Here is a 22,048-nt window from a genome sequence, read left to right as displayed (position 1 = left end):
TTGCAGCCAGATGTTTCTATGAACAAGTCCATGACAAGATGACATGGACCTGTTAATAAAGCAGTCTCTTTATGTGGTATAATATAATTATTAGTTTTTGCCTTGTATACATAACTTCATCCATTCAGATATTATCTAGCCTAACTTTTATTTTTAGGACACCATGCAAGTCTTCATCTTTTGTTATTTGCATAACACATGTATTGAAGAAATACAGTTTGATTTCATTCTGTATTTCTAACATTCTAAATGTTGCCTCAGATTATTTTCTGAAATGCAGTGTATTAGTATTAATACTTACGTATATAATATACACTCATAAAAGTTAGCCTCAGGAAGAGTTGCGTGAGTTCTGCATATACCAGTCACTTAAGCCTTCTGTTCTTCCAGTTCACTGTTATTCTTTATAGTTCTCAATATTTATGGTATCATGGCCCTCTTTTCACAGGCTACCTTCCTCTTCATTATCTATCATATGTTACCGTCAGAGTCACTCACAAGTAGAAATATTTTGAATATTTTTGGTAAGACAAAATTTCTTTAGATAATGTCAGTGGGCTGAACCTGAAATGTTTTATCTGAAACATTTCAATCATTGAAGTTTTGGCAAATTGAAACCAGATCTACTGGATTCCTAAGGCTGGTTCAGATCCAGTGTGACTCCAAGGTCGGAGGTCCCTCTGGGACAGTCAGAGGTGTCCAAGCTCACCATTACAGAATTGAAGGTCTGAAAGCTTTGAAACCACAGTGCTCCAGTGAAAATCCCTCAGAGTCCTGATGAGTGCTGGAGCTCCCAAAATGTTCAGATTCTGTGTTGAGAAGAAGGCACACAGAGCTTGAAAGTCCTGGGAGAGTCTACCAAGGTTTCTGGCTCTTGATCACAGCAGACATAGGAGTTAGTAAACCTGGGGTCCACAGCCTGTGTTGCCTAGTATGGTGGGGCTGCTCAAGTCCTACCAACACTGGGACCCCCACATCAGTTGCTGAACGAAATGAACTGTCTTGTTAATTGCTTGGCTGCAATTAGCGGCAGTGAAACAGAGCATGTCAGATTTACTGAACAGCCATAGGAGGTCACAAGCCTTATTTCATTTTGGAAATGCCATGTTTCATGACCAAAACCATTTTTTAAAATAAAACTGTCACAAACCAGAAATGTCTGCAGGTTGATCAAATTTCTCACAAGGTCACACATTCATGGTTTGAACAATGTTGTTTGAATTGTATACGTTTTGAGTAGCAACATGAATAGTTTTGTAAACATCACTGAAATATCATTCAGTTCCTGGTTCCACCATAATCTTTCTGTCATTTGAGTTCCCTCATTTGTTAAATGGGTGTAAAAGACATTTTCCTAGGTATTGGATGTTGTGGGGATGATTTTATTAATGTTTTGTAAGTGTTCGATTGATATATTAATGGGGAAAAGATGTAAGATAATAAACACAAAATTGGATTGCAGCTGCATAGAATTACAAACATATGCTTTATCAGTCAATTTCTTGATTTATACATGTTTGTCTAGCATCTTTATACAACAGCAGTTGCAATATTTTTTATTAGAAAATGGTCAACATTTATTATAATATTCCTGTTTTCTTAATTATGATACTTAGTATTAACACTTACTTTGTTCACTAACTTAATGCTTTTTCAGCAACAGTGCATTTTTTCCCAAAAATTGGTGTAAAAAGAGATTTTTTTTCTCATGAAAAATTAATGGAGAAAAATCACTAATTCAAAATGTTCACAGGAAAATTAAAAAAAAAATAGATATGCATGTCATATGAAAACGTTAGAGTAGAAATTTATACAGTATGTAGTTATATCAATTCATATACTTACAACTCTTTTTTTAGGCCTGTCCTCATCCTTTATCATGCTGTGATGAGTATAGACTCTAATTAGAGATTAGTCAAAATTGGTTACAATAATGTTGGCCATGTCCAGAAGTCATTGACACTATGAACACAAAACTAGTTTATAGTTTTTGGATTGAATTCTAATATTTTAGTTTCTGCGGGAGGTGGGGGAGGGAACCAAACAACAACATTAAGGTTCTCTCAGGCTTTGTGAGAATACCAAGATGTATATCTTTATTATTTTTAGCCATCAACATTTGCTTCTCCTTGTAAGTCCTGGCACTAGTGTAATATTGATTCTTTTCCATCTCTGGTAACATGTTTTTAGTTTTCTCAGTGTAGGTGTTTTAAGAGTACAGACTTCAGTGACAAAAGTGTGCAAAATGTAATAATTGTTGGTTTCTTTCTTAATCAAGTATAAAGCATATTAATGGTTTGGGGTAATAAATTGGTTTCTCTTACTTTGACCCACTTGTGTTCAATGTCCTAGAATACCACCAACAAGCTATTGAGTATTTTGAATTCCCACAGCACTTCATGATGTTTCACATCTTGGGTAGCTCATAATGAACAGATTAGTACAAGCTATCCACCTACTTAGCTGTGTATGGCTATTAATTAATATTTTCACAATTGTTATGTAGAAAATTATTATACAGTGTCATAGATCCAATTATACTACACACAATAATCATTCCAGCTAATAGAACAACCCTAGATGGCCCCCTCTGGATAGCTTCCAAATGTGGGTGTGCATATATAGAACATGCCTTTTGATTAATTGAAATGTATTTCGTTATGGCTGGGGCAATAGCATGTTTATTTCCATTAGTCCCTGCAGTGCTACTTCTAGGAAATTGTTTCTGTGTTTGTTGATTTTTGAGTACATAATAAGATTCTTTCAAGAGCCGTCTTTATCACTGAACAGTTGTTATTGTCACTAGCATGTATACAGATGGGAACTACTACTGCACAGTGGATAAAACGTCCTTTTAGAGTAGCTAGTAAGCAATGGTTCCCTATTTTGATAAAGTGTTAGGCAAAATGGAGAGTTCAGAATCAGAGTTTTTTTCTCTTTGTAATTCATAGAAGGAAAAAGTCATTGCTAGCATAACTCCAGTAATTTCAGTGGGTTTATACCCAAGAGTGCATTGTAACCCTCTTTGTAGAGGAAGAAACAGGAAACCTGTATCTGTCCATCATGACAAAGTGTGTGTGTGTGCATACGCACATAGTATAGTGTATATAGTAGCTATTTAAACCTCACATATTATGGTCGCCACATAATATTTCTGCTTGTCTCAACCTAGTAATTTGGGTTCCTTTCATGGTGACCCCTGATGTATCTGTGATGCTATAGACAAATTGGGCTGTGGGGAACAAAATAATTAGACTGTAAGGTTAATTTTAAGATTTAAATTATAAGTGGGAAAATAAGATGTAGGAAATACGGCATAATAAATATTTGACATGATCTTCAAATAATGCTGTGTGAGTTTATGCATGAAGAAGCACACATTGCTTATTAAAAATGTTCTAAGAAATAAATTGCTCATCAGAACAAACAGCTATACTTTAATTCAGTTTCCATTTATGGGTATAGAAAAGTTCAGGGCAGTGAAGGAAAAACTCTAAAGTTCAGAAATATGCCTCTGTGCTTTTAAGCAAATGTCATATGTAGGTAGCATTTTAAAATAATAGGGCAGGCTTATTAATAGAGCAGAAAGTGACCAGGCCTTTTTTTTTTCTTGTTCACACACAAGATGTAGCACAGTAGGATCGCTAAGATCATTATAACACTGTTGGAGCTTAAAGATGGAAGCTTTTAGGTCCCTGCTAGGTGCATGCATTCCCTAGTGTGCTGCTCTTGTTTCTATACTCAGCTAGAATCCAACTGAGCTAATGGAATGTATGTACAAAAGCAAGAAGATGAATGGGGCTTTCAGGGCTATGTCTTTTCAAGTAGCCAGGTAGGATGGGGAGGAAAATAAGAAAGAATATTTAAAGTATTAAAGAATTGCAAAGAAATAATTTATGGGGATTGTTGTACTAAGCAAATGCTTAACAGTTGTAGAGTTGTAGATAAGTGTAACATGCAGTCAGTATTGGTTAAATGTTAGTATTCCCAGTATATAATTTGGAGGGTAGAAGAACACAGGATAAGGAAGAGGAGTTATCTTATGTCATAGTTGTATATTTAAAGGCTCATTTAATCCATATAGATCACACAGTTTTTATAAAATGTTGTTCATCAGCCTTTTTTAAAAACTGCATTTACTGCCAAACTGGAGAAACATCTTGAGTATGACTAACAGGGCACTTAGCACACCTGCCACTTTAAGTGGGGAAGAGGCTGCATGAGAAGCAAACTCCTGGTGGCAGGGACATAATTAGTCACCTGACCAGGCTTAAATCATATAAGCCCAAGGCCTGAACTGGTCAGGGATCCTAGCCCTGAGACCCATGCAGAGAAGAGCTCCTGGGTAGCATCTGAACTGGGGTAAGTAACCTGGAGTTTTGAGGAAAAGACTAAGAGGAGGTAAGAAGGTCCAAACTGGCCTGGAAGAGAGAGGAGCCAGAGAGCCAGGAGGTCTGTAGTCCAGGAGAGGTGAGTGTTAGCAGGGTGAGGGAGTTAACCATACTGCTTTGTGCAGCAGTTAGATTCTCTGTAGAAAGCTTCAATTCATAATGATCAAGCCTTGTCTGAAAATTAATGGGTTCACTTGAAATGAGTGCACTATTTCAACTTGTAGATGTTGAGAGATGTCTTTGGTGTGTACTGTTATAAGGCAATTGTATTGTTCTCCAGTAGCTTGTCACGTTCATTTTTATAGGTTTGAAGAAGAAAAAGGGTGTCCGTTTACTATGTGGTAACCGAAGAGGGGGACAGCTTTACTGCATTGCAAGCATACACAAGCAGAATTACACCATTCAGCTCTTTGAAGTAGGGTTAAAGAGACATTAAAGGAATTCACTTAATTGTACAGCTTGAAAACCAATAAACAAACTTTACCATAATTCGCATAGCAGTAAACTTCTTATGGTTCCCCCAGTGGCTCATTTTGGTATCATTGGAAAACAGATTGTAATAACTCATAGATTTCTGCTACTATTTCAGGGAGCCAACAACAAGAGTAAAATATCTTGTTGCAGCATAAGGTCATTGTTATTTTTTAAAGTATAGTGTGTATTTTCCTTTCCCCCCCAAAAGATCTCCTTAGCCTACTGCTAATCAAAACAGAACTATTCCAACAGTTATTAAACCCAGAAGGGAGAATGTTGTTTATTTTTCTGTAAAAGCATCTACAGTTGTACTTATTTCCCTCTTTATTTTCATCTGTGGGTGATGATGGTGTTTGGTAGTATAACTGGCTTTGTATGTTGCAAGGAAGAACAAAATTCAAATGAGCTCTTTCCCTTTCCCCCCCAAATCCCTGACCTCATTAAACAGATCCCAGTATGATGTACCCCACACAACTTGATGCTTCCAGCAATAGAGAAAAAAAAAATCCAGGAACAATTTGCATATATTTTATTGTAAAAATCCTGAGCTAGATTAATATAAATTTGGGTTAGTTTTTAACTGTAGCTAGAAAAGAACAGTTGTAACATCTTGAAACTCCATCTGCAGTAAAGGAAAGAGACCAAACCAGTGTTTAACACTCCCTAACCAAGTGCACTAGAGCTTGAGCTGCCATTGGCAACCTTCAAAGCATCTCTGATAATTATTGTGGGCGACAGATCCTACCTTTGATTTTTCTACATACCTTTACTAAGTGGCTTTAATTTGTCAAATTCTGGTATCACAGGAAAATATTTTGGGTTGGCTTTATTTTTCATTTTCTGGCCACGGCTGCAAGAATGAGATCCATTAATTCTATGGCTGCTTTATTGTTCAGGTAAAAGCTTGTCATCAGAGAGTTGAAACATGGTTTCCAGTAATGGCAGTAGTTTCCGAAGTCCTGAGGTCTCTGTGGAAGGGTAGAAGCTTGGGCTTTTTTATCTGTATGAATTTTCTTGATACTGTGTCCTCACATAGATGTTGAATAGTCATGTGCAGATTCTATTGCACCCAACAGACACTTTCCAAATCCATTAATACAGCATTTCTTTCACGGGGGACGCAACAGATTTCTCAGATACAAAGTGATTATAATGATGGCAAGGGCAGTCAGCAGCAATCATCAGCAGAGAGAAGTGGCTGTGGGGAATGTATGGGGGCAAGAGAATGAATGACCTGACTAACTCTCTTGCCTCACAAGGTTTGGAAAATGTTGCATGAATCGTCTACTTCATATTTTTGTAACCATCATCTTAGATTGAGTCTTACGGAGAGAGAGACACCAAAAGGTGGCGACAGGACCCAACCACCATTTGTATTAATAGTTTTCCAGGGACTCAAGCAGGGTGGAAGGGCCAAAAAAGGAAGTGGTACTGCGTGAGCAATTATGCCAAATAAGCACTGCAGGGTAGTCATTTAGCAAAACGGGTGAGCACTGCTTTCAGAACAACCGGCTGAACTGGAGTTTCATTTTCAGCTTGTTTTTGTGGCTTGTTTTACTTGCTTTAACTGTTTTCCTTTTGTGTTCCTTTAATTATTTCCTCTACCTTTTGAAGAGGCACTTGTTTTTCTGATTCTTTTCCTCTTTGGGGGGAACTACTGAGGCTCTTAATTTTTGGGGGTTTCCCCTGCTCATCTTGTGTCATGGACCTCTGAAACCGGGAGATTTGCTGATGTGGCAATAGCTTGTCATGGTCGCAAGCCATCAGCCAGCCATCCTGCCCATGTCCACCCAGCGGACCCTGTACCCATTAAGTGTGTTTGTGTTGGACACCTGCATACTATGTTTATGTTTTGGCTCTCTGGAGGATATGTATGTTTCTTTTGATGTCTGAGGTTTTTGTGTGTGTGTGGCATGCATATGCCACACAGCCCAGGCATCTGGGGCATGACTAGGCCACAAACTTTCATGCGGCACTCCCAACTAGATTAGGATGCTGAGGCAAGTTCTAGAATGCAGGGCATGGACTCTCCCAGTTCTGATAACATCTAGGTTTATACCATTTGTTTAGCACCATTGTTCAGACTTCTATGCCTATTTCACCCCATTCATAAACCCAGTATTGTCATCACTGTCATCTTAGGCCATGTGTAGAAGAAGCGAGGGGCATGTGTGTATGAAACTTTAAATCGGGTTAAATGCTTTTGCACCACTTTAATGGTGTTGGTGTTTGCACACATTGGTGGCGTATTGTGCAGTAATTCCAGCTGCTGTAGCACATTCAGCGGCGTAATGCACCGTAAATGACTTTGGGGTGCAGTGAACTAAAACACCTCCAGGCAGTTTTAGTTTGATGCTCCACAGCCACAGAACAAAGCACTGGGCTTTGTGCAGCTCAGGGGCTCTGCAGGAAGCCTGTGCAGGCAGCCTGGCAGTAGTTCGGGAAGGCTGGCTCTGCCCAAGAAAAGTGGCGAGCCTGATTTTCCCCGCCCCCCACCCCGAGCCTGCCTGTCTGAGCTGCGTGGGGGCCTAGTGCTTCCCTCTGTGGCTGCAGTGTCCCCCAGGACTACCTGAGCCAGGTGCCTGTGGATGGGTGCTGCCCATGGAGGGAAACACCAGCTCCCCCCACAGCCCAGATTCCACTCTGCCTGCTGGCAGCTGGCCCTCTCCTCCCCTCCCTACCACTGGAGAGGCAGGTAGGTTTGTGTGTGTGCACACATGGGGGTTTAAAAGGCCCTAAATGGCACTTTCGGTTTCATGGAGCCCCCATGGCCCAGGGGAAAGCAACCTGTGCTGCCAAGCCCCCTGCGGCCTGGGTCATAGCAAGTTGCATGGGTCCTTCCTTCCTGTCCCTTGGGGTCCATAGGGCCCACGAGACTGGCAGCAACACCCCAGATGCAGTGGAGAAGGTGGTGGCCTGAACAGGCAAAGCCACCTGTTTGGGCCACTCGGTTATTCGGCATATTTTGTTATCCAGCACCCTCCATTCCCCGTAGCTGACGGATAACAAAGCTTTTACTGTACTTCAATTTAGGGCCCCTGTTTCAGATGCGTATGCCCATAAGTTGCCAAATTTAGCACCCTTCCCACTCATTCTTGCAGTACCATCTAGTCCTTCTCCGCAGATGTTTACTATCACTTTTTTCCCCATAAACATTGAAGGGACAGTGACTGGACTCTATTTACTTCAGATGTTCTTGTTGCATGGAACATATATATTTTAATTACATGTGCCCTGATCTTTGGAACTCCCTAGTACTATTGCATTACAAAGAATATTGCTTAATGGAGTGGGGGAAAAACCAGGAAAAATAGAGACAGTGTATTTTTCTTTGAACCATTTCAGTGTCAGTATAGCAAGATATTACTTGCAACAATGGCAGGTAAGGGATTTCCATACAGAAATGAAGAAAAGCATAGAGAAAGTGTTTGCTATTAAAGAATTTTATTGAGGCTCAGGAAGTCCATGGTATAGTCCTAGCCCTGCTATAGGCTTATTTTGTGACACTGGGCAAAAAAATTAACCTATACCCCCATTACCCAACTGTAAAACGGAGATAGTAGCTGCTGCTGTTGCTCCTTTCTCCTTATTTCTCCTCTCTTACGTCCCTCTCCACTGTTTCTCTCCATTTCATTTTTAGTCCTTCTCTTCCCTTTCTCTCTTACATGCCAAAATGTAACTACTTTTTCCATGTATTCTTCTCTACTCCTTCAAGTATGCCCATACCACATCAGTTTTCTCTTTTGTACTTTCTTAGATGCCTTCACTATCTTCACCAATCCTCTGATGCAATTATTCCTCATTTTATCTATATTCATATATCAAAGACAAAAATACTCACACTCTTCACAAGACCATCACTCTCTCCAATCTCTCAGTTCTGATCCTCAAAGGGAATTTACAAAACACCTTTCATAGATGAGACCACAAACTTCACTTCGTAAATCTGCTGGATACAAAAAATCATGACTAAATATAGACTTCAGGTTTAAGGCACATTATAACCTACCTACCATGTGATAACCCCAGGTAACCTGTCTGCATTTTACAGGCTACATTCTTCTATCACCAGTTCAACATTCCCCCTCCCTCCCACCTGCCTCACACCTATTGTCTCCCATCCCTCTGATCTTCAGTGCCACACATTAACATTTTCACAGACCTGCATTTTGCATATTGGCTTCTATTCTATCCAGGAGAGCACACAATTCAACAGCAGAATCTTTTTGTGCCTGAAGAAGGGTGTTTGTGTCCGAAAGTTTGCAAAGAACAATTTTTCAGTGGTTCAATAAAATATATTGCATCTATCCAAAGAACCCTGTCTGCCAATGTGCTTAAACCAACACAGCTACAACCAAAACAACCCTTTATCCAACGTTGTCATTCCACATGTCTATTGGAACATTTTCATCTCTGTTGCATTCAATCTCCTCTTTTGAGTTTTCTTTAGGGCTCTGTACAATAGTGCTGGATGCACACGTCTTGTAGATTTTCCCCTTCAGCTTCACTGATACTCCTGTCACCAATTTCCAGTTTGTCCACCTGCTGTTATTTGATGGTTCAACTTATCATCTAACTCTGAATTCCACTGAACAGTTGACCCCAGATACTTGAACTTGTCAACTTTTCTAACATGTTTCTCATTGGCTATCACATTTCCAACATCAGATGCCTCAGAGGAATCGGAGTGTATATATTCTGTTTTGGATCTACTAATCTACATTCCTTTTCCCTCTAGCACTTCATACATTGGTACAATTCAGCTTGCATTTCCTCTAGACTTTCAGGGGTTGCTTGTTACAAAATGTAATTACAATGACATACATAGGTCAATGGGGCCGGATTCTGCTAATAAAATGGCATTATGCAAGTGACAGGATTCCTTTAAAATAGTTCCTCATGTTATTTGGTACTGATCGAAAAATAGATCTTTGAAAATGACATGTCTTAAACTGAAAAACAAAATAGTCATAGTTTCTCCTGTTAATCTTGACAAGTTTTACATACAACATGAAAACCTGAAAACACAGCAATTGTAAGGGTAAAATTGTGAGAAATTATGTTTAATATGGTGACGTCTCTAATGTGTGCTGAGTATGGGGTTAATTTTTTTAAAGATGCTTAGACTACCTTGTATTCCCTGAGTGGAGCGTGTTGCAAACTGATGCTTCTATATATTAAGTTAATAAGTATAGGCCTGCCAAGAATGCTAATAACAGTCAGTAAAGTATACTTCCTGACTCCAGTTATCTAAACAGGAGTAGAGTTACAAGAGTTAATAACACTGTTACATGACTAGGGGTACACTTCGGGCATGTTCTGCAATCAGCAGCTGTCACGTTTTAGAAACACCAAGTGTTCTTTCATTTGTACCAGCTGAAGGTAGTGACTAGTAAACTGAGTATAATGTGTGCCTGAGGGTGCAGACTGCCTGAAACAGTAGCTTTGACATTGCCTTATGCATGTCAGTGGGTTGTTAATTCCAAGATTTATGAAGGGGAGCTGTGCAGTGCCAGGTCAGAAGACAACTCTGTATTTGGCAGGAGAAGAGTACAGTGGGCCCAGCCTACCCAGGAAAGCATTACCCATTACTGCTGCTTCAAGGGAGAGGAACCCCTGCAACTCTCCAAGGTAGGAAGTATTTTTTGATGATCCTGCGAGAGTAAATGGAGATTTTGCTACCTCCCTTTCTTCTCCACTGTTACTCCAATTAAAGAACTGAGCCATAACATGGAAAATAGGCAGTGGTTTCTGTGAGCATAAGGCAAATATTATCCTGCTCTGAATGGGTTTACTTGAGAGAGAAGTCAGTTGGGAATAGGATTATACATTCTCGTGGTGAACCACAACAGGATTTTGTTTGCTTTGCTTTAGGAGCATCTACTAAAGCAGAGAACAGTATGGGTTAAATTTTGCTGCTACATCACTGTAGCAGTACACTATACCTGGGGAGTGTGCCACTAGGGCAGTGTAGCTGGCAATCGCGTGTAAGCAGACGTGATCATTACGTCTCCAGATCATGCCATACAGTTATGTAGTATATCGTTATGTTGCCATAGGGCGACATGCAGTGACACCCTTTGTTTTGTATTTCCAGGTTATATAACTTTACGTGTAAATTGGAGTGTCTGATCCATCCAAATTATTTCTTAAATTTGAGGAAGTTGGGTAGCAGCCCCTGCATCCACTCGTGTGGTTTTTTTTTTTTTTTTTTTAAGTCAAACTGGAAATCTAGCATTTTTATGGTGAATACTTCTGTTTGATGGACTCCCAGTTGGAAATTGAAACTGAAGGAGCACAGAAGTGGCATGGGGAAAGACTGATGTGGTGGGATGGGGGGAAACTAAGGCTAAGTACAGGAAGCCCATGGCAGAAGCTCTCTAACTTTCAAGCTTTATTCTAAGCACCCTTGGTTAGTTTGGAAGAAGGCAGAACACGTTAGCCCTTGTAGGGGAGGGGATGGAGCTCAGAGCCTGCCTGCACAGCCCCAGTGCAACAGGTGGGAGGGTGCTCTGGCATGCTTCCTAGTGTGCCCCATAGACTCCCTAAGCTGCCAAAGACACCTGAACAGCCAGGCCAGGCTTGATTGGTTGGTGGGGACATCACAGGCACCACGCTGAATTTGATTCATAGATGTTAGGATGAGAAGGGACCTCAGTAGGTCACTAAGTCTGACCCCCTGCCCTGGGCAGGAAAGAGAGCTGGGGTCAGACAACCCCAGCTAGGTGCTTGTCCAGTCTTCTCTTGAAGACCCCCAATGTAGGGGAGAGCACCACCGCTCTTGGAAGCCTATTCTAGATTCTGGCAACCCTTCCTGTGAAGAAGTTCTTTCTAATGTTCAACCTAAATCTGCTGTCTGTCAATTTATGGCCATTGTTTCTAGTTACTCCAGGGGATGCCCTAGTAAATAGAACATCTCCTATTCCCTGCTACCCTCCCCTGATGAATTTATAGGCAGCCACAAGATCACCTCTTAGCCTTGTCTAGGGAAGTCTGAAGAGATCTAGGTCCCTGTTTCTCCTCGTAGAGCCTTGCCTGCAGGCCTCTGACCATATGAGTGGGCCTCCTGTGAACCCTCTCAAAATTCTCTGCATTCTTCTTGAAGTGTGGTGCCCAAAAGTGAATTCATACTCCAACTGTGGCCTGAGCAGTGCTGCATAGAGGGGAAATATCACCTTCCTGGACCTGTTTGTCATGCATCTGTTAATGCATGATAAAGTATGATTAGCCTTGTTGATCACTTTGTCACATTGACAACTCATATTCATCTTGGTGTTGAATTAAAAAAATCATGGTTCGTTTCTCGGGAGGTGGAAAAAAAACTTTCAGCTTCAGACACACTTTATTAGCAATACAAAAGGTATATATTTGCAAATAGGGTCAGAGGGAGAAGACAAAAGATCAAATCCCTCTGCCCCCGAGCATAATCATTAGCAGGCTTTTATCCCCTCTCTCCTGACCACGTGTGCAGAAGGAGGAATTTTTACAACTCATTTCCGGTTCATACAAACATATATGTAAACATGTCGCTTCATACGTCCCATGTGCATTACAATTAACTACTTAAGTATGCGGGGCGGGTAGGCTTAATATGCATTAGGTTATCACGCGTGCATGGATGGGACTCAAGGTTACTCAAGGTTCATCCTGAAGGCAAAAAATGGCATTTGCTCTTATCTTAGCCTTAGGAATGTGGGGTCATGAAAGAAAGTGTGATTTAGTGTGACAAAGAGATAGTAAATTTGCAGGACAGAGAGAGAGTGATACCTTTAGTACAAAGGGCTTTTGGTGGTTTTTCCCTTCAATTTCCAACCCCCCCCTTCCCTCTCCCATTAAGGAGACAAGGATGGGTAGCAGCTGTGTTCTTTTTTTTTTTTTTCTAAATCTGCTATTGATAATGCATTTTTAATAATATTTCTAACATTGGAGTCAACTATGACTCCAAGATCCCTTTTGACTGCTGCGCTGCCGAGAAGGTCATTCCCCAGCCTGTAAGTGTGCTGGTGGTTCTTTTTTGCCTATGTGCAGCACTTTTCACTTGTCTTTGTTGAACTGCATCCTATTTCGTTCTGCCCATTTTTCCAACCTGTCCAGATCCACCTGGATCCATTCCCTACCTTCTGGTGTGTTAACTTTGCCCCATAATTTGGTATTATCTGCCGACTTGGACAGGGTGCTTTCCATGCCCTCATCCAAGTCATTGATGAAGACATTGAATAGCACCGGTCCAAGGACCGGGCTTTGCGGGACTCTACTTCTCCCATCTTTCCATGTTGATATTGACCCATCCACCACCACTCTCTGGGCGCAACCCCTAAGCCAATTTGCCACCCACCTGACTGTGTAATCATCTATATCACAGCCTGTCAGTTTATTCAGAATGAGATACTGTATCAAAGGCCTTCTTAAAGTCTAGGTAGATGACATCTACCTCAGCTCCTGCATCTAAACATTTTGTGACCTAGTCATAAAAAGAAACAAGGTTAGTCAGGCAGGATCTACCCGTAGTGCATGCATGCTGATTTCCTTTCAGCAATATTTCCCCTGCTGGGCTCCCACAAATGTGATCCTTATTGGTTTTTTTGTTTGTTTTTTTTTTGCAGCATTTTCCCAAGGATAGAAGTGAGACTAACTAGCCTATAGTTTCCTAGTTCCTCCTTCCTCCCCTTCTTGAAAATAGGGACCACACTGGCCCTTTTCCAGTCCTCTGGGACCTGACTGGAGCACAGTGAGTGCTTGAATAGCCGTGCCAGTGGCTCTGCTGTGCCATGGTCGATTCCTTAAGCACCCTTGGAAGAAGTTCATCCAGGCCCGTTGATTTGAACACACCCAGCCCCTCCATGTGCCCCTTCACTAAGTCTGCGCTAACAGTTGGTGGGCTGGTGTCCCTCCTGTATCTATCTATGATTCATCTGGGAGATTTGCTGATGTGGCAGCAGCTTGTCATGGTCACAAGCCATCAGCCAGCTGTCCTGCCTATGTCCACCCAGTGGGCCCTGTGCCTATCAAGTGTGTTTCTGTCAGACACCTGCATACTGTGCATGTGTCTTGGCTGCCTGGGGGATATATGTTTCTTGTATGTCTGGGGTTTTTGTGTGTGTGTGTGTGTGGCATGCACATGCCACACAGCCCAGGCATCTGGGGCATGACTAGGCCACAGACTTTCACACAGCCAATGAGGACAATGACTACCTCTTGCACAAACTCTGCATTGTGCAATGGAGAAGGGGGCACTGAGCTCCCAGGGTCCCCAATTTCATCATTGGTGCCATCATCCCAATTCTGCTGCACTTGAAATCAAGGGAAAATTGCCCTAATTTCAGATTTAATTGTTACTACACTTCAACAATTTGCATCTGACTGAAGGACAATGTGATACACTTAAAAAAACCCTCCCCCCAGAGTTCACTTCCCTATCTATCAGGTGATTAAAGAAAACACAATGGGAGAGTAATTGCTCCAAGTGCAATGCCTTTTAAAAGCTTTGAACAATTTCATGGTAAAGTGCATATTGTCTGGCCCATGCAGATTGTGGCTCCACTGCCTGTCTGCAAACAAATAATGCCTCTGATTGGCTGGTAATGTTAGGGCACCAGCTAATTAAGCAATTAAAAAAGAACTGATGGAATACTGACACAATATGAAGTACCTGGTGATCCTGGTGTGTGTGTGTGTGTGTGTGTTTGTTTGTTTGTTTGTTTGTTTAAGGTTGCTCTAAGAAGAAAACACTACATTAAAGCTAGCAAGACCACTGGAAATTACTTTGTATATAGCCAGGAAGAGTAACAACTGTAAAATGATACCTAATAAAATGAATAGTGAGAGAGCTTGAGGAAAAAAGAGAGTTCCCAAAGCTAGCTACCCTACATATATATCTATAGGACTCCCAGCAGCATACCTCAAACTCTGTAACAGATGGTCTGAACCAGCTTTCTGTCATGTGCACATGGTTCCCGTTAATTGAATGATCAGAATTATTATAAATTGGCTTTAAAACATGAGAACAGAGAAACAGTCTCTGCTTCTTTATGAGCTGTTGTATGCATCCAAGTTTTCTGGGACTTTGTGTCTGTGATCTGGACCTATGGGGCACTTATAGACATACCAGACTGTATTCAGCAGCCTCCGCACCCTGTGTATTCCGCATCCCCACACTTTAGAATGGCAATGGGGCACTTTAACTAAAGCCTGTCAAACGAACTGTAGTTAACGCGCCCCCCCCCCCCCATTTTGACACACAGGACGCTGAATACACATGAAGCTGTGGGCACTCTACTTAAACCTCCTGATCCCTGCTCCTCTTGAATCCTGGAGCATATGTAAAGATGCCCTGGGTTTCTGGTCCTGCATTCTGTATTGAGCACAGGCAGTGTAAGCGCGTCTTGCAATCTACATTTTACACGTGCTTTCAGTTTCCCCAAACAAGTTGGAAATTAATGATGCTACATATTAGTATGCATAGAGATGCTGATGTACATTTTGGGTGTAGATTCTTAGGTGCTAGGGTCAGAAGGGACCTCAACAGATCATCAAGGTCCCTTGTTCAAGTACATTTTTTACTTCCATTAAGGAACTTGCCCATTGTCGGAAATCAGTGCAGATGAGTCAGTTCTTAAGACAGGTTAATTGTGAGCAGGGGCAAAATAGCAGCAGACCCACATTCAACACTTGCTCACCTGTACTCATGACTATGCAATAAGAGAAATTCAGCAATAAGCTAAAGTTTTCTTTGTGTGGATGGGTCTAGGCCAGGGGTGGGCAAAATATGGCCCACAGGCTGGATCTGGCCTGCCAGACCACTCTGTCTGGCCGGCAGAATGCCTATACAATTTAGAAAACTAATATTTATCTGTCCCTGGCTGCCTGTCAAAGATGACAGGAGACAGGGGCAGTAGGACCAAGGGGGAGCCTCTGTCAGGATCAAGTGGCTGGAGAAGCAAGCTCTGCCCCCTCCTTCAGCCCTTCCCCTTCCCCCAAGCCCCAGCTTGAAACCTGGAGGCTTCTGGCCTGGGGCTGTTCCTGCCTCCCTGCTCCAAGGAAAATACAGAGAAGAAGGCAGGAGGGGGAGAATTGTAGACGATCACCCCAGTCCTCAGGCCTGGCTAGGCTGGCTCCTGCGGTGCCGGTACTGCAGCTAGGAACTGAGTGGTGTGTGTGTGTTGGGGGGGAGCAAGCAGCACGTGGATCTGCAATTTTTACAGGGCTCTATGTGCCCTGACTTTCTGTTCAGTTACAGTTGTAGAGCACTTTCTGCAGGCTTATCGCACAAGAAGTGTAACTTCTATATCTGCCCTAATTCATTATTTTGCAATTTGTAGCATAGACCCAAGAAATGGCTAGAGGATAAGATGTGGAAATGTCAGTTATTGCTTTTTAAATCTGAATAGCACATTTGGTTGTTCTCTTTTTCTGATCTGAATTTACCACCCTAGTGTAAAATATTCATGACTCAGGTTTATACTCTCACATTGTCATTAGTTCATTGCAGGTTAGGGTTAAGTGGTATTCACATTTCCAGACTGACAAACTTTGTACTGTCTAGTTCATTCCACCTTCCCTAATATCTGACTTGTTTATCTTTTCAGCAGTTGCAGGGACAGTGGGATTGATTTGGTGGCTTGTGTGAAAGAAGGAAAGCACATAGTTATCACTGAGCAGTAAGTACCTTTTTCTTTATTTTCTTAGCCAATAAGCAATAAGTCTTGCTTCTAGTTTTGAAGTGAGTAGAAATGAACAGGGCAAGCAGAGAAGTTGATACACAACTTTGGTTATGTTCTGCCATAGTACTGAAAGTACTCCTCTCATTTCAGTCACCTTGCTACATACATGCATATGCAGTCTAAACTGCCGTACTCCAAAAAATGTCAAGGGATCAGTTTGGTGGTAATCGGGGATCTGGATGTAAGCACTGTAGAGAAATGTACATTAATTACATTATTGAAGTGTCTCAAAATTGAAGAGTACATTAACGTACTGTTAAATTAACAGTTGATTCAGATACCAAGAAGCTTTAAATACATAATATCCAAGCCTCTAAAATTAGAGGGACCAGTGCATGCATGTACACAAAACTCTACTCCAGAAAGTAGGAGCTAATTAAATAAAGCAAAGCTTGTTAGTTGTATTTCTATGCTACTAAAAATGCATTCTGTTTTATGTTATATATCAGGGGTTTTCATCCTTTTTTGTGCAGTGTCCCCCTGGCAGCCAGCTGGTGGGGGTGGGTAGAGAAAGGGTAGCAGCAGCCTGTTGCAGCGCAGTGGGGGACAGGCTGGTGGTGCCCGCACACAGAGTGGTGGCACAGGGTGGTGGATGGCAGTGGTAGCTGCTGCATTCAGGCTTTTCCCTCCACGTCCGGCTGGCCAGGTGGCGCCTGTTTGGCCCACATACAGGTGCTGCTGCCCTCACCCTGTCCCAGCCCTGCTCCTGTGAGACAGCAGCATAGGGTGGCGGTGCTCTGTCCCTGCCTGCCCATGCATGCCCCCCTGGGTCCTTTCAAAGTACCCCCAGGTGTGTACCCCCAGTTAACAACCCATTATAAATGACTGTCAATATTGTTTATAGCCTGCTTTATTGTTAACTTAAACTTTGCTAGAATCATGTCAGGTTAAAATTGCCATTTCAAATTGTAAGTGGTAAATGGTTTATATTTAATCCCTAAAATACCTCTGCATTGGCCTACAACATGTAATGTTTAAAGCAGTAGGGCCTGGTGGACTATATTTGTTAAGAAGACTATACTTGGACACGCAAACATTTAGAATTGTTTGCTGTTTTACGATGTATATCAACTGCTCTTTGAAAAAAATTTAGAGATGTTTGTGGTAATTCCTTGTCTCCTAATTGTCAAAATTTATAAACCTCCCTCCCCCACAGTTTAAGGGCTCAGTTTAATGGTGACATTCATGAATTTCTGCCTAAGTTGCTAATGCATTAAAAATTAGCATGGTTTTGTAGACTTCATGATGGAGTTTCAAATAATGAAGGGCTAGATTGTGCATTTCACTTATCCAGAATGTCAGGGATGTTGGAAGAGAAAAAGGTCTGTATGGCCACTGCCTATCATGTTAGAAATAATTGCAGCCTCTGTGCTTGTGAAAGCACATTTCTTGTTCCATATGCTTCCTAGGAGCAACTCAGCAGACAGCTTGGGAAGGTGGCACAGAAATTCCAGTACCAGTTTCCACCCTCCCATACTATAGGAGGGTATAATACTCTTTTTAAAAGTGTGTGGTAAATTGCTTTACATTGCCATGTACATCTCTGGAGAAGCAATGTCTCTGGTCCTCCCCATTCCACCTCAGTAATTATATACCTCCACATCATGTCTAATTATGGATTCTGTGCTAAATGCCCCAAATAACACTCAGTTAAACATTGATGCTGATGTAACACTATAATGGAAATGTAAGGAGATAAAGTAAGAGTGGTGACATCTAGTGAATTGGTAGGAAATACAGGGTGATAGGGAAAAATAACATTTTCTTCAGTAAATGGGGAAATCATCCAAAGATTAGCAAGATAATGTGGTTACCCATTTCCTATAAGTAACAAAATTAGGGTTGGGTATTTGACTGGTCAAGTAAAATTCAGGAAAGTGCCTGGTCAAGTATCAGTCAAGTTTTTAAAAAAAAATGCTGGTAGGTTCAAATAATGCACAAAAAGAGCATATTTCTTCATTAAGAAGTGTCATAAAACAAAAATAATATTTCTATCAAGAAAACTCAAAAAATGTGGATTTTTGGGTAATATTGCTGTAATCTTTGATCGCTCAAAAATAAGCAGTCAATTGACAATATTTGACCTCTTGCCAAGCCTAAACAAAATAGATATTTGAAGTGAAAAATTATCTGCAAACCAGCTGCCATTGGACAGGGGAGTGTGTTGCTGCATTGTCTCATTAGAAATGAGTACCCATGTTTGTGGTTGAGAAGAACAACCATAGACTTATGAGAACAAAGCAAGTAAAAAGACAAACAACCCTCCCCTGCCAACAAACCTTTTTATTAACCTGGGGGAAAGGTAGATCAAGAAGATATAACCTGCTGCTATTTGTTTAGAAGAACTTTGAGGGACAACAGATGGCTTATAGACTTGTTAGAGAGAGACAGGTTTTAAAAACAAACAAAGAAAACAGCACAGATATAGCATAATCAGTGGAAACCTAAAATTACTGCCACCTGATGATTTTTCCTCAACTTCTATGTAATGAGAAGCATAAAGGTGTGCACACAAAAAAAGATTAACACAGGTGATCCTTGCTGTCTACTTGGTCAGCGTTTTATCAGAGAAGCCAAGGCTTTGTGTAGGCCTGAGAAATTAATTTCACTGTAACTCCCAGAACAGTGTCCTCCTAGGCTATCCTCACAATGCTTTTGGGTATTGTCCATGTTAGGTGGGAAGTGTGAGGGGAAAATTGTCCTGCCTCTGCCACTAGAGGTCTTCTTTTTTTTCCAGTTCATATATGGGGGTTTCCAGCCTGAAAAGCTATCAATCCAGCATCTTTCTTAAGTCTGTGTGGGAAAACTGGGAAGAAATATGAACATTGGGGTAGTAATCTACATATTTGCATAGAGTGTGGGGTGTTAGTGTCATTAATATACTTCCACTATTTTGTTTTTCATTTTAGGAAATATTTGGTGAGTATGTGCAAGCTATGGCCATTATGTATTTCATAGTTTCTAGGGTCAGAAGGCACCTGAGTAGATCATCTAGTCTAACACCCTGCCACGGCAGGAAGGAGTACTGGGGTTCAAACGACCCCAGCAAGGTGTTCATCCAGCCTCTTCTTAAAACCCCCCAGGGTAGGAGCCTGCACCACTTCTCTTGGAAGTTGTTTCCAGATCCTAGCCACCCTGACAGTGAAGTAGCACCTCCTGATATCCAGCCTAAATCTACCCTCCGCCAGATTGTGACCGTTATTCCTGGTCACTCCTGGCAGTGCACGGGGCAACAGGGACTCCCCCAATGCCTGCTGATCCCCCCTGACTAGTTTATAACAGGCCACAAGATCCCCCCTCAGCCTTCTCTTTTGGAGGCTGAACAGGTTCAGGTCCCGTAGCCTCTCCTCATAGGGCCTGCCCTGCTGTCCCCGATCATGCGAGTGGCCCACCTCTGGACCTTCTCCATGTTGTCCATATCCCTCCTGAAGTGCGGCACCCAGAACTGGACGCAGTACTCCAGCTGCAGCCTGACCAGTGCCACATAGATCACCTCCTTGGACCTGCTTGAGATGCATCTGTGGATGCATGACAGGGTACGGTTGGCCTTCCTGACTGCCTCCCCACACTGCCGGCCCATGTTCATCTTGGAGTCAATGATGACTCCAAGATCCTTTTCTGCCTCTGTGCTGACAAGAGGGGAGTTCCCCAGCCTGTAGTTATGGTGCCGGTTGTTCCTCCCCAGGTGCATCACTTTGCACTTGTCTGTGTTGAATCCCATCCTATTCTCGTCCACCCACCTTTGTAACCTGTCTAGGTCCGGTTGTAGTCCGTTGCTTCCTTTTAGTGTGCCCACGTCCCCCCACATCTTAGTGTCATCAGTAAATTTGAACAGGGTGCTTTTCACCCCCTCATCCAAGTCACTGATGAACACGTTGAACAGTGCAGGTCCAAGAACCAAGCCCTGCGGAACCCCACTGCCCATGTCCTTCCAGGTTGAGAAAGACCCATCCACTACTACCCTCTGGGTGCGGCCCTCCAGCCAGTTGGTGACCCATTTGACTGTGTGGGTGTCGACACCGCAGTCCCCCAGTTTCTTGATGAGAACAGGGTGAGAGACAGTGTTGAAAGCCTTCCGGAAGTCCAGGAAGACTATGTCCACTGCTACCCCTGCATCTAATGATTTGGTGATTTGATCGTAAAAGGCCACCAGGTTGGTCTCAGAGGACCTGCCACTGATGAACCCGTGTTGGTTGCCCCTAAGCATGCAGTCCCCAGCTGGCCCCTTGTGGATGTGTGCCAGAATAATTTTCTCAAACAGCTTGCCTAGGATTGAGGCAACACTAACAGGCCTATAATTTCCCAGGTCCTCCTTCTTCCCCTTTTTGAAGATGGGAACCATGTTGGCCCTCTTCCAGTCCTCCGGCACCACACCAGAGCACCACCAGAGTGCTCGTAAAGCTGTGCCAGGGGTTCTGCGATGACCTCGGCCAGTTCCTTTAGAACTCTAGGGTGGAGACTGTCCGGACTGGCTGACTTGAATACGTCCAGTCCCTCCAGAAGTTCTCTAACTAGTTCCTCACTAACCTTTGGCCCAGGTGTGCCTCCCCCGGGGCCTGAGGGGGGCCCAGCAGGGAGATGACTGTTCTGGTCCCTACTTAGGAAGATGGAGGCAAAGAAATCGTTAAACATGTTAGCTTTGTCATCTGGTGTGACGACCAAATTTCCCAACGTGTCCTCCAGGGGCCCCACATTACCCGGAACCTTCTTTTTACCCGCTACGTATTTAAAGAAGGACTTCTTATTGTCCTTAATCTGGGAAGCTAGCCCTTATTCCATCTCTGCCTTGGCCTTCCTGACTGCCCCCCTACATCTCCGAGCGACTGCAGTATAGTTGTCCCTGGTGATGTCCCCTTCTTTCCATTGGGTGTACGCCACCCTTTTAGCAAGGAGACATTCCCAGATGCTCTTGGTGAGCCATGGAAGCTTGTGTGCCCTCCTGCTCCCTTTGATCCTCATTGGGATTACCTTCCTTTGGGCTTGGAGGATCGTGTGCTTAACGAGTGACCACTCTCCTTGGACACCTGGCTCCCTTCTCCTCTGGGACCTCAGTGCTTCCCCAACTATCCTCCTTAGCTCATTGAAGTTTGCCCTTCTGAAATCTAGGGCTGCTGCCTTACTGCAGGCCTTTGCCACCTTGCGCTGGATGGTGAATTCCAGCAGGCGATGATCACTGTTTTGTTTGTTGTTTTCTAATTGTCATTCATTCATTTTGTTTATTTCAGATAATCATATTATTCTGTATCAGAGCCACCGATGTGTAATATGAAGTATATGATTATTCTGGGTGTCAGGTAGCCACCAGGTATGGGCATGTGCCCTTACATCTGACTGACATTCACCGATCTTTCCGGGGTGCCACAACCCTTGGTCAGTCTAGGTGGGGCTCTTACTCTCACCCTCTCTTCCCACCTGCCATGACTCTGATGTTTTAATTTTTTGGAGATGTTAATGAAAGGGAGG

At 42.6% G+C, this 22,048-nt stretch overlaps 1 protein-coding gene across 2 annotated transcripts in view; it reads left to right on the top strand.

The window, feature by feature from the left end:
- CDH18 (cadherin 18) overlaps positions 1–22,048 on the top strand; it is a 1,127,064-nt gene that overhangs the window by 733,622 nt on the left and 371,394 nt on the right. For both annotated transcript variants that reach the window (XM_090049911.1, XM_090049912.1), the window contains one exon: positions 16,451–16,522. The gene's annotated coding sequence lies outside the window, so the exon portion shown is untranslated. The remainder of the gene's footprint in view (positions 1–16,450; positions 16,523–22,048) is intronic.

The sequence above is a fragment of the Crocodylus siamensis genome, chromosome 5, assembly GCF_052110815.1.
Source record: "Crocodylus siamensis isolate JL-2025a chromosome 5, ASM5211081v1, whole genome shotgun sequence".
In the NCBI taxonomy this organism is placed as follows: Eukaryota; Metazoa; Chordata; order Crocodylia; family Crocodylidae; genus Crocodylus; species Crocodylus siamensis.
Note: the sequence above shows the minus strand (reverse complement) of the source record. Positions and strands in the feature narration are given on the sequence as shown.